Source organism: Sinohyriopsis cumingii, unplaced genomic scaffold (assembly GCF_028554795.1).
Source record: "Sinohyriopsis cumingii isolate HCF-2022 unplaced genomic scaffold, ASM2855479v2 utg000695l, whole genome shotgun sequence".
Classification (NCBI taxonomy): domain Eukaryota; kingdom Metazoa; phylum Mollusca; class Bivalvia; order Unionida; family Unionidae; genus Sinohyriopsis; species Sinohyriopsis cumingii.
The window spans coordinates 175,716-189,303 of NW_028315924.1; the positions used below are offsets into that span (position 1 = coordinate 175,716).

Consider the following 13,588-nt stretch of genomic DNA (forward strand, 5'->3'; position numbering starts at 1 on the left):
TTTTAACAACAATGCAACACTAAAAGTTTCTCCACTAGGTAAAGAGGGATAACAGTCTTCCATGGTTTCTAGTAATCTAGGATGACTTCTCTCAAACTGTTGATTTCTATGGTATTATCGAATTCTGCATACAGGATGACGTTCACCGTTTCATCAGGGTCTCGGTCTTTAAACTGAATTTCCACACGAATCTGGCCGGATTTTATAGGGTGGAAATGTCCCTCGTCGCTGCCTTGGTCTGGAGTGAAATCGAAAGCCCACAAAGCGTAGCCTCCTGCATAATCCTCGTACGTAATACCGTGACTGGTATTGGTTCCTAACTGTCCGGTGGCTTCGTACAAGGACAAGTACGATCTCAAGTAATTCTTCTTTTTAAAGTCAGGTTCGAAAGGTCGGGTAAACAAGGTCTTGCCATCGCGACTGACTTCGATTTTGGACACGCCAAAGTGTTGAAAGTAGAAAGGATTTTTTTCGGCAGCTCCGTTGAAGGCTGTATTCTTGACGATACCAACGATCAAACGTTTGGGTAACTGTCCTTGGAACAGATGATCTTCGATCATGGATCGCTGTCCCTTGGGAATGGTGAAGGTTTTCACTTCCACGCGTCGTATGGGATACTTGGCGGTCGTTCTGCTCAACGTCTGACTGATGTCGTTTCCCACTTTAGGTAACACTTCCACACGGCGTACGTAGAGTCTGGCTTCTAGGATTTTGGTTTTGTAACCGTCACTATCAGCCATCAAATGGAAAGCGGCACTGCTACGATTCAGTCTCAGGCGGACATCCACCCCGTTCAGCAAATACTTTTCTTGCAACCACATGTCCAAATGCAAACGATCCATCAGTTCTAAACTTGTGTCGGCTCCCGTGATTCTCTTTCTTCGTTCTACAAATCCATCATTGTTGTCTTTCTTTTCATCAGTTTCCAATATTTCAAACTTGGTAGGTTCGTCAGCTTCCCATACCACACAGGCATTGAGATGAGTGTTCTTGGCATCTATTCCGTACGTCAAGAGATTTTCCAGGTAGGCACGATAAGGGTAAGTATCCATGCTGCTACTGACCAGTTTGTTATTCAAATACAAGTCCACTCCACTGAACAAGGAATGCATGAAATTGTTGACGGGAGCTACTGCTTCATCGTCCATAGCACCTCCAGTCTTATCTAGAATTTTGACTTTCAGGTACAAGTAACTGCTATTCAGATCGATGTAATCTTCGGGCTGTCCTTTGATTTCAAACTCGATGGGAGCGGAATCGGTCAGTGAGGAGACGGGGTGAAATTCCACCCACTGGGATTCTTGCATCGTCATCATCGTGGGGGGCATGGCAAACAGATCCAGTTCCGTCTTGGAACAAGCGCAAGATTCTCGGTGCATCATTTTTTTGTCTCTTTTCTCAATAATCGAAAACGTCTAAGTCTCGAACGGTTCTTCTTTTCTTAGCCTTTCTCGCTTGAAGTCTGGTGAAAGGGTGTTTTCTTCGTCGTCTCTTTCTGCCTTGTCCTTGCTGAATGCCTGACTCGGTAGCGTGCAGGGCATTTATAGGTGTTTCTCGTTGGCCTAAAATGTCTTTGCCCGTTTGCAGCAAGACATTTTTGCCTGCCCTCATGAAGGCTTCTTTAGGGTTTTGTTTGTCGATGATGACATTTTGGAGAAATTCTTTGCCTTGTGTCAGTGCCGCATCTTTCAAGGCGTGCAATCCGCGTGTCACCATCGGTTTCAACACCGGGGCCACCGAACGAAAGGCCGATTTTAACATATCTCCTAAGCCGTGTCCTCGCTGTTGAGCAACCCCTCGGTACACTGGATACATGACTTAAGAGTCGTGAGAGAACCGTTTTCGAAAATGGAGTTTCACCGTGACTTTTCCTTTGGTGAATGGAATATTTTGTCCAAGATCTCCTTTTATAGCAATGTTGACCGTGTCCAAATACGACTTACTGACAGGCAAATAGTGAGGATGGACAAATTCGCGGTGGACGTGGTAAGTGTTTCCACCTTCCTCGTCAGTGTTCGTGGCAGAATCCACTTTGAAAGGAATGACGCGCAGTAACGGTACGGAGGTGTGTCCCACCACGTTGTACTCCACCACATCGGAATACACGAACATCAAATTCAGTCCTTGGTTCAGTTCTACCGGGGCACGAAATAACTTGCTAAAAGACTCGTTGTCGTAAACGATGGGTAATTCGTTTTTCTTGATTATGGTCTTTCTCATGTCCATGTCTCCGCCCAACATGTCATACAATTCAGGACAAAATAAAATGGACAGGATTTCACTGCGTTCAAATTTCATCAAGAAGCGACGAGATGCTTTGTGGTACTCCATGGTGACATTTTTGTTGACATGCTCCAAAGCTTTCAGAAACACGACATTAAACCTGGAGGTTATGGTGCTGACCAAATGTTGACCACTAAAATAATAGCCTGGGGGAATGAACAAGTGATAGGTGGTGTACTTTTCTGTACGGGTTTTCTTGTCATATTTGACATTGCTATCCATCCACTGTTGCATTTGGTCGTCATGAACTTCCACATCAAAAAAATTTTGATTGGGAAGGACATTGAGGACTTGGGTCGGGTGAATCATTTCTACTAAAGCCACTTCCCAATGGGCTTCGTGATCTAACTGGATGGCCTGAGGTAATTTGGCCGTGTAACAGCACAACGTGTTCTTGGGAAACACCTCCATGGAACTGTCACTGGGTAAAGTTAAGTAAAATTGGTTTTGGTGACTCATAATTCCAGAGTTCTGTGGCTGTCCGAGGGGTTACTGGACGTCAGAGGCGTGTCTCCGTCTAAAATGGGGTTCTGGTTGTGATTGAAGTGGTGACTGGCACTGGCACTGGACACAAGGTTCCCGGGGTTCCCGTTCGAGGTGAATTTCAGGGAGGGATTAGGAAGCAGGTAACCGATGCAACTGCTCAATAAAATGGTCCACAATTGTTTGTCTCCTTGTTGCAAACTCAAATTGGCAATGGCTGCCCCGATGACACAATACACCACGAAGATTTGGCAGAAAAAGACGATTTGCGTTTTAGGCACACGTTCTCCACACCACACCCACAAGGGTTGTTTTTGTAAATCTTGCACAGAAGAACTAGGTGAAGGAGGAGTGGTCGACGTAGCTGCGTCTGCTGTGTGAAAGGGCATGATGGTCACTTCTTTTTATAGTCGATGACTTGCGAAGCGTCGATCCAAGAATCAAAACTGGGTGGATATCCTTTCCAACGTACTTTGACTTCTTTGACACGTCGTTTGCCCACTTTACGGGTTCTGCGTTGGAGAATGCTTTCGATGTCGTACACGTCGTCTTCTTTTTTGGTGACACGTTGTAACTCGGGCAAATAAAACGTTCCTTTGAGCACTTCTCCGTTCATGTCTTCCAATTTATAGACGGCAGGATGACGGCCATGCACTCGTCCAGTGACGCGAAACAATTCGGTCGTCCAGTTAGGTAAGTAACCTTTGTCGAAAGTGCGTTTGGTTTTGCCAATGCGCACCCAATCTCCTACGGCCAACATTCCACTTTTCTCGGGGACAGCCCTCGTCGGGGACGTACCATACAGACGCTCAAACAGCAACACTTCGTTGTCGGGAGTCACGTCTTGCGGGGCACGTCCGATGCTTCGATGGTAAGATTGGTTGTACGCTTGCACCAGGTGCGGTAAGATGTCGATGTACTTCAGAGTGTGGTGATGCGTAAAATATTTCCACATGCGTTCTTTCAAAGTGCGTTGAAAACGTTCCACGATGCTGGCTTTGGTTTCGGGATTCTCGGTGGTAAAAAAATGAATGTCACGTTTCTTTAATTCTTTTTGGAAAGCTTGGTTCAGAAATTCGGTGCCTTTGTCCGTTTGCCATCGAAGAGGGTGACGACCGCTTTGTTTCAACACCCGTTGCAGGGCTCGCACTAACTCGCTGCTCGATTTGGAAGTCAAGGGCACGACCCAGGCAAATTTGGAAAAGACGTCGATGACACAAAACAAATATTTGTAGCCACGATTGTAGCTGGCCAAATGAGAGACATCGGCTAAATCGGCTTGCCATTGATGATCGATGCCTTCCACTCGGGTGCGACTTCTGGCAAACTTGCGTCGAATGGGTTTGTGCAAAGTGTAGGTAGCTTGTTCTTGTAACCATCGTTGCACTTGAGGTAAACGGAGACTTTTCAGTCGCGTTTTGGCAGCACGATACAATTTTTGAACTCCTGCGTAACCTGCAGGATGGGAGGGATCGTAGTAAATGCTGGCTAAGACTTTTTCCATTTTTTTGTGTTGGTTGGTGTGTTAATAAGACACCCACTCTTGGAGGATGCTACTCTTTTTCTCTTGGGGTATTTTCTTCGATTGCAATGCTTTGCGTGTGCGGCCAGCAATAGGTGTCGAAGAGGAGAAGGACGTCTGAGCGGGGGATATCGGTTCTTGTTTCACTTCTGTCTTCACTTCTGTCTTCACTTTCTTTTTCTCTTGTGAGGAAGAAGGGGTGGCCATCATCTTTTTAATCCATCCAATTCTGGAGGTAGGTGGTGTTGTTAACTTGCGTACTTTTTCTGGTGGAGTTTGAAACCCTTCCTCTTCTTCTCCTTTTTCTGTCTTGGTCACGGGTACTGGTGGTACTGGTACTGGTACTGGTGATGGTGCTGGACTTTTCATCAAGGTCTTAAAATCTTTCAGAGTGGGTAGAGCTGTTTCGTCTAAAGCTTTCTGGTGAAAGAGTTGCAGTCGTTGCAAGAGTTGACCGTACTTTTGCGATTTTTCTGTTTCGGACAAATCTTGGCGATCCATCAAGGACTGCAGTTCGTGTTGTAACTGGGACATCTCGCTCAAATGGTGATTGGGAGGTAAATGCGGGGTGTGTTGTTCTTGCCACCGATGGTATTCCATCCATCGTTTGTAAGGCACTAAAGCTAGTTTTCGTCCTTCCATGGGGTTGTCAGGGGTCGATTCTGAGATCTTGGAACTTCCGAGGCCTTTTTATCTTGCTCCCACCAGTCCTCCCAACATGGTTCCCAAGACTCCTTTCAGTATGGGGCCTAACAAGAGAGGTAAAATGCCTCCACGTTGCACTAACATCTTCTTTTTTTGACGAATGGGAATTTTCTTTTGAACCATTTGGCGAAGAACGTGACGATGTTTGCGTAAGCATTGTTTCTGGTGTTTGGACAAAGGGATCGTGCCTTTCAAAACGTTCAAACAACATTCGCACACGGTATCGATGACCTCTTTGGAGGCTGTTTGAATGAGTTTTCTTCGTAGGGGTGGAGAAGCTTTGGACAGGACAGATAACATGTCCCCATGTTTGGCTAAACATGGTGGCAGTCCTTTCCTTTTCTTTCCTTGGGGTTTTCTGGAGGGTGACATCTTTGAGTCTTCAGGAGCACCAAAAAACCCGACTTGGTCACAGGCCTTTTTTATACTGGAACGCGTCGCCACTGATTGTCTTTACGTCGTATTAGTTTGAGGACAGGCATGACACATCGTGCAGGGGTACGTAACGGACTAAATCGAGCCAGTTCTTGCTTGGACAAATCCAGTAAACTTTGTAACATGCCCGATCTTTCTTGAACTTTGATTTTGGGAGAAGGTACTTTGTGAGCAGCAGCCACTGCCACTAAATTGGAAGGTCCTGCCACTGGGGAAGTTCTTTTGGGGGTCATCAACGGAGAAGTTCTTGGTGTGATCAACGTCTCCAAGTACTCTTCAGTTCTGGGTGTCATTAACGGAGAAGTGGACAAACGTGAAGCTGCCGGAGACGCAGTCACCGCCGTGGCAGGTCGTGGTTTGCGAGTGTAAGGTTGCGTCCTGGCCGAAGTGCCTCTCTTGCGACTAGTTTTCTGTGGACTTTTCTTTTTCTGGGGGCTTCTTTTCTTTTTCCGGGGTGGTGGTGGTGTCTGGTCAGAGGAGGGTCCTGCCACTGGAGAAGTTCTCCTTGGGGACCTGGTCTTTTTCTTCTTGGGGCTTCGTTGGACTTTTGTCTTGGGTATAACTTTGGGGGCATTAGGATCCCATTTTAAGAGTGAGCGAATGATGACCCCTTCTAGAGTACCGCTCCCTCCAGGTTTCAAAATGATTTGTTTTTTGGTTTGAGTGTCGATGCGGGGATCGGCCAGTTGGACCAAAGCGACTTTGTTTCGATCAAAAAAGCGTTTGGTTTGATGAGGAATCTGAATGATTCCTTGGAGTAATTGACGTGCCGTCACCGTGAACCATCGTAAGACTTCTTTGAGACTAGCTTCTAAGACACGAGCTCGTGTTTGTGGATTTTTTTCTCGACTGATGCCATACAAGGCACGAATCAATTTGACGGGAAGATGCGACTGAAGGAACGTCATGTTCGCACTGTGTGAGACAGACGAAAAAGGGTCTGAGGTTTTTATAGATTCTTTTATGTGGAGTGAAATGAAGTCGAGGACGGAGACGTGTACAGGACAGGCCCTCCGTCTTGGCACCAGTGGTGAAACAAGTGGGTACGAAATCGCAAATCCTCGGGAGTCGTAGGTTTCAAATCGACAAGTAAATAGGCGTGTGGCGTTTGAGTGGCATCGTCGTACGCCTGAGTCAGCCAAGGCGTTCCTAACTGTTTGGCTAAGACTTGCACTTGCGATTTATCTCGAGGGCTTTTAAACAAGACCACGTAATGCGCATTGAGACTGATGGTGCGATGGGCTTTACTTTGTTGAAACAAATTTTGGGTGATGTAAACGACACTGGCATTACGGTGATGCCCTTTGCGCGTGAACCACAGTTTAATTTCTTCTTCGTCTTCTCCTAACATGTCGTCGAAAATGACCAAATGGGTTTGACGGGAGTCAGAGACGATGCCGTCGTCTTCTTTAGGAATGCCTTCCACAAACACGATGGAATCGCCTTGACTTTCTCGCAAGAGGCTGTACGCCGATTGCCACTCTTTGTAACACCACACGATCCGTTGAGGGGGTCGATCGATCAAATGATGTTTATGTTCGATCAAACGTTTGACGAATTCGGTTTTGCCTGAACCGCTAGGTCCAGCAATGAGCATGTTAAAGGGATGGCGAAGATACAAAGCCTCCCAACTGGCACGATCTAAGTGTTCGTCGATGACTTTGACAGTAGAGGAAGAGGGAGCAGAGACAGTAGAGGTAGCCATGGTGTGAGGAATGTCACTTGTGACACGAAAAAACAAACAAGACAAGAGTTTATATACTTTTTCAGAACACGTTTATTGAATGTTTTTTTCAAACATGAATACGAAAGACAAAAATACATAAAAGCCAAAGGCTTAAGTACAAGAATAAAAGGCACATGAACGTGGAATAAAAAACAAGTGTCTGTACAACAACCACATGTTTTGGGTAAAGTTCTAACCAGTTCTATACTAGGGGGTAAGGTCACACAAGTGTCCTACCGAAAGGGTCTTTCAGGCCTGTCCACGACAGTCCTGTCCTGGGTGACGGGTTCTTCTGGCACCGTCACTAACACAGGTTGAAAAGTAACTTTTTTCCTTGAATAACTCTCGTGCATACTGGGCCACCTCTTGTGTCCAAGCCTCAAAACCCTGGTCTCGGTGATGTCCAACATTTGAGTCCTAACCAATCTGGTTTCTTCTTCGTCAACGATATGGTAAGTTACTTCAATGAACAATGAACTATTGGTCTTGGACGTTGTCCCTTTTTATATGCTGACCAATATCGATGTGACCGTACGGCAACGTAAAGTGATTGGGAAGTCTCACTCGCTTCTGGTACACGATTTGATAGATTTTTTCCAGGGGCCGACTGACGATGTGGTGAGTGGGTAAACGTACAATCTTGTTCGGTTGATAAGTGGTCACTTTAAAGTTTCCATCCTCTCCCGATTGCAAGGCTTCTTTCAATACCCCAAAGTTGACCACTCGACTGGTACGATGATTCAGAGTCAGTCCTTTCACTTTGCACGTCGTGTGCACTTCTCCTTGTTTGTCCCGGTATTCGTAGCCGTAATTTTTGGGGCCGCCACTGACGAAACTTAGAATCTTGTCGTTGGGATGCTCGTCTGTCCAGGCTCCTAAACGGTCTCCTTCGATGTTAGGGTGCTGTTGAATCGGGTGATGGATGTAAATGCAACTGTCCGTGTCAAAGTACAGGACGCGTTCTTCTAACAGTTCTAAAGCTTCGTACAATTTTAAGCGAGCATGAGCTGTCACGTAAGCCGCAATGATGACATTTCCAAAAGGGTCGTCTTGTACAAAGTCCAGATCTTCTTCGTAATTGACCAAGATCAAATCCTCTCGAACGACGTCCACGTGTTTCATGTATTTGGTTTTGTCGTGAATCATCTGGAAGTAGCGGGAAGGTTCTGTCAAATATTCCGTCTTGGGTAAACACGGTCGTTGTGCCATTTTACCCCACAAGCAATTTAACATCACTTTGGCAAACGATCGCCTGCCTTCGTTTTTTTCGATGTGGTCTAAAGAGATGCCTTCTTGTGCGTAGTATTTCTCTTTGAATTGTATTTGGTCTTCGGGAGTGTGACACCAGGAAGGATAGCCGCTGGCTTCTTGTTTCAGTTTCAAAAAGGCATCCACGTAGTCGGCGAAAATGCCTTTCTGAGTAGGGTCACCCTTATGGTACTGTTGTGTCTTGGGAAAGTGGCAAATTTCGTACACTTCTAACAGTTGGTATCCCATGTCCAGAGCTTTGAACAATTCCACGCTGACCCAGGTTCCCGTCAAGGCACGTTCTTCCTGGCTGTGATGGCAAGGTTGGTCCTGGTTGCACGTTTCGGCACAAGTACGGCACAAGGGAAACATCAGTTTGCCTTGACAATGGTGAGGTAAGACGGGATGGTATAGGTTCGTGGGAGGCAAAACTTTACACTTGATCAAGCCTTCGTATTGTCGAATGTTTTTCAGGTCGATGTGTTCCGTTAACAATTGCGGGTGCCCTACAGGAAAGCGACAATATTTGCACACGTAGGGATACAGCGAACACACGTCCAAGTATTTGATTTCTTCTCCTTTCTCTTCGTCGGCTTGGTACAGCAAACAGGTGGCATTGGTCCTTCCTCCGTACAAACTATCCCTCGGGTTCAGCGGGTCCATGAATTGGTAACTTTCCACGAGGCGTTTAAACTCGGGATCGGTTTTCAAACGGTGATCGTACTCGTGTTCCCACATTTCCACCACTTGGTATCCTTGCTGTTCTAACTTTAGGCGTCGCTGACAAGTGTCCTGGTACAAGTCTTCCATGGTTCGTTGCAAAAACTGATTTTTAGTGTCACGGTCAGGGTAACAGACGGGACATCCGTGAAATAAGCAACCGTTAAACTCGTACACGATCTTGGGGTTTTCTAAGTCCCAGCCATCTACCGAATACGTTCCGATGGTCTTTTCGCCTCCTCCGTTGCGTGCATGCTGAATCCATTTGTCTTCCTTGTCGCACAAGTAATGTAACCAACGTAGGGCTTTGACCGAGTATTGACGCTTGACATAGTGGGTCGTTTGAGGACTGATGACAGCCACGGTGTTTTCAGGCATGAATCGTTGTCGATACACTAAGGAACACGCTTTGGCAATGGTGCAAGCTTCTTTCAAAGGATCGACCCCTCCGTGTTCCATGAACAGTTCTCGAAATTTTCCACAGCAACGTCGTAAAATGTCCACGTCGGAACGACAATACTTTAACATTTCTTCCTGAAAGTCGAAGGGGTCCGAGGCATGAGCCTGGTACCAAGCGTAGAAAGCTTCTCGTTGTTCGGTCGTAATAGTGAGCCTAAGGTAAATGGGGTAGAACGGCGTGTTGATTGGCTTCCGTATTGAAAAAGTGTGGAAAGTACCCTTTAGCCATTTCTGTCATTCCAAACGTTTTAGGCATTCGACTCAAAGGCATGGCCAAGTAACTCATCGAATCTTTAAACTGTACTTGTCCCACTTGCATGAAAATGATTTTGGCTCCGTTCAAAGTCACTTTAGGACGTTCGGTGCCTTGTTCCGTATAGTATCTGAGAAGAAACTGTCCATCGTATCCGGAGAAATTGTGAGCCATCACCGTGGCATGACGATGACAATCTCCGTAACGTTCGATGTCCTCTTGGCTCCATGTCTTGTCGATGGGGTCTAAGACCCATTGGGCAAAATCGGCTAACGTGTTTGGTCCTCGAAAGATTTTTTCACGTCCTCCAGGAATCTTGCTGCAGTGAGGGCAATGACTGAAGATAGGTTCTTGAATGCACTTCTCGCACGCTCGATGAGCCACGCAGAAATTAGGAATGTGAATGCCTTTCTCTTGCATGCATTCGAAATCGAAAAAGATGAAATTGCCTTTCTTCTTGTGACCGTCCTCTTCCTCTGGTGGGGGTTGGTATTTTTGCACGTAACATTCGTGTTCCACGTCCACGATGTGGTGACAAATGTGACATTTTTTCTTTCCTCGACATACGTGTGCCTTGGTACTATTGGTACGTATGCCTTGTCCACACGTAGGGCACAATCTCAGGAGTTGACAAGCACATTTCTTCTGTGAACCTTGTGTTTTCAAATGTTGCTGGTAACAGGTAGGGCTGACAAACGTGCGCAGACAAGTTGAACAAGGCACTGGTTCTTCGCTCAGACAGGGTGGAGAGGCCAAACATCCTGGGCATTTCCATCCACAAGACTTGTGTTGCTCTCGATTGTTATAACCATAACCACATTTCTCACAATAATAACTGTATCCAAGGAATCCAGTGATACTGGTAATGGTATCGAAATGTTCATCGTGATAATAGACATGAATATATTTTCCGTCCTTAAAATCTTGGCCTCGAAACAATAGAGTTCCACGCATTTCTTGAGGGTGCACTTTCAAGGTGTAGCGTGGAGCTAGGGCATCTTGCAATTTTTGCATCTCAGGAATGCCACAGGGTGTGTCTTTGGACAGTCCGGCTTGTTGTAACAGGAGTTCTGCTTCATTTCGTTGTTTGGCTCGATCGGATCGTTGAATAGTTTTCCAGGTTCTTTTCCATTCTACCGTGTCGTTCTTGTTGGCATAGGTTCGTCCCACCACGATGGCACGGGCTAAACACATCTGGTCTTGAGGGTTGTGAATTCGGACGAGACTTGTTTTGGTGTTGCGAAGGTTGTCCACCAATAACATCTTTTTGCGTCCTGTCCCTTGAGGAATAGAGACGTGGGCCATTTTCAGTGTGGCTTTACCATCGGTGATGTCAAACTGGTCATTAGATTGTTGTACGTGTTGAATCTTGTCCATGATTTTGGAAGGGGTTAGTTCTGCAGGTCTGCTAAACTCGATCCAAACAGGGGATTTCAAACCGTCGTGATCTATGGATAGTGTCAAGCGATCGTCTTCTTTGGGTTGACATTGTCGCTTGAGTGCGGTGAGCAAAGAATCCCACATCTCGGTGATAAACCCTTCTGCTTTCTCCAAGGGTACGTCGGCCTTGAAATCTTTAAACTTCACCGTGCAGGTGTAAGCCGTGGTTCTAAATTTTCTAGAGGAGCGCTTTTCCGTCTCTCGAATGGAATAGTACTTTTCAGGGTTGACTAAGGGTGGTGAACTTGGTTTAGAGGGTTCGGATTCTGGTTTACTCATGTCCTCTTCAAAATCACTGGCATGAATTTGTGCCAAGATTTCAGCCCTGGTACGAGTCGATAGATCACGTTTCTGCCTCTTACTTTCTTCTTCTTCTTTCTTCTCGAATGAATAGGATCGTTTCATCTTGAGTGCAAAACGTCAAATGACTCAAGTTCAAACACCATAGACTAATTTATAGTCATGGCAAACCAGCGTATATAAAAAGGGTGTGTCTTGTCCTTTCACTATTCATTTCACTCTCAAACCGAGGAGAACGATGGAAGAGACTAGCCAAATCGAACGCTTCGTCAGAGCTTTGCGAGGGGTCATTAGAAAATTCTCTTCAGACCAGCCGACAGACTACTCTCCTTCCTTTCGAGATAAGAGTCAGGATACTTGCTATATCTGTCAGAAGAAAGGGCATTGGTCTTCAGAGTGTCCAGACCGTCAGAAAAGAAAAAAAACAGGGGCTAAAAAGACAAAAGTCAAGATACCTGTTATTATTGTAAAGAAAAAGGACATTGGTCTCCAGATTGCCCAAAAAAGAAACAAGAGGAGTCAGAAGAAAAGAAGGATTCTTCAGAAGAAGAGAGGGATTCTTCGGAAGAAGAGAGGGATTCTTCGAAAGAAGAGAGGGATTCTTCAGAGGAAGAAAGAAGACAATTCTATTTAAAAGAAGCAAAGAAACAGGAGAAGAAAAGAAGAAGGGAAGAAAATGAGGTAAAAACGGTGAAGAAATTCAAAAAACAGAGAGACTAAACAAGGAGAAAGAAGTCAATGAACTTTTAATTAAAGTGTTGTGCTGTGAATTGGATTGTAAAAAATGGATAAAAGAATACATGAATGATATAAGGTAAGTGTCTTTGAGTTTTGATTTTAAAATAAGAAGCTACACTCACGCACTCATACACAGACACGTACTATAAGGGTAAAATGGGTGGGGTTTATTTTTGAGTTATTGGCAAATTGAAATTGTATTTCTTTTCGAGAAATGTGGGTGGCCCTGAAAAGGGCCTTTTTATTTTGGTGTAGGGGTGAGTTTAACCAATCAACTTTAACTGCCTTAAGCCTTTGCCCACGGCCAAGGCCTACTTCTGATGATTGGGTTGAAATCACTAAGGGTGGTACGATAGGCTTAGTCACAGGGTTGGCGTGTTTAGCTCGGGAAGGTCGTATTCTCTTCGGTCGTGATAAAGAAGTCTGATACATTTGTTTCAGACTTCTTAACTCCGCTTAAATGTCCAACAGTATCGTAGCCGTTTGATTTTCACCCTCTTTCTTTGCTGCTACTTCTTCTTGCTGTTGTTTTTTTTCTTACCTCTTCTTGTTGCTGTTGCTGTTGCTGTAGGAGAAAAGCTTGTTCCGCTTCCTTTTGTCGTTGCATAAATTTCTCCAATTCTTCTTTCTGTCTCTGTCTAAAATTCTCCACTTGCGGTAATGAAGAAGGTAACGAAGGTTCCGGAACAAATTCTTGCGAGGTAAGAAAATCCACAAAATCCCAATGTACCTCTTCTGAAAGTAAGTCCGGGTTCCCTTGGGCAGTCTCCCCTGCTGGTGCACCCCAATGGATCGTTTTCTGAGTTTCCGTCATGTTGAATCACTGTCGCATAGATTGACTGCACACAAGCGCTAACGAATCTATATAGACCACGTGACGTCACAGACTGCTCTCTTCGGATTGGATGCGAGCTGACTGAATTTTGTAACGCGTGTTCGGATTGGTGAATGAATTCAATCCGTTTCAATCCTTCCTGTACCTATAAATAAGCGCAGTTCACTGCATTGATTCACCTATTCTCGTCGCTTCAAGATGTGGACCACAGTTGAGTCATCCACCCTTGTGTCTTCCATGATGTTTAGGACGGACATGCTCATGTATGTCAGGTCCAAGTGGACTGTTGTTGATAGGACAGATACTAGTCAATGGATGAGGAGAGTTTACATAGAAAGACAAGGATGTCTCAAGAGGGTACTTGTGTATGGACCGGCAGTTAGAAGGAGTTTAAGAAGAAGAAGAAGAAGATGTGACAGATGCCATCTATGTTAATATTAA

At 45.3% G+C, this 13,588-nt stretch overlaps 1 protein-coding gene across 5 annotated transcripts in view; it reads left to right on the plus strand.

The window, feature by feature from the left end:
• Positions 1-13,588, plus strand: part of LOC149773274 (sushi, von Willebrand factor type A, EGF and pentraxin domain-containing protein 1-like) — a 137,777-nt gene that overhangs the window by 82,730 nt on the left and 41,459 nt on the right. The window lies entirely within an intron of this gene.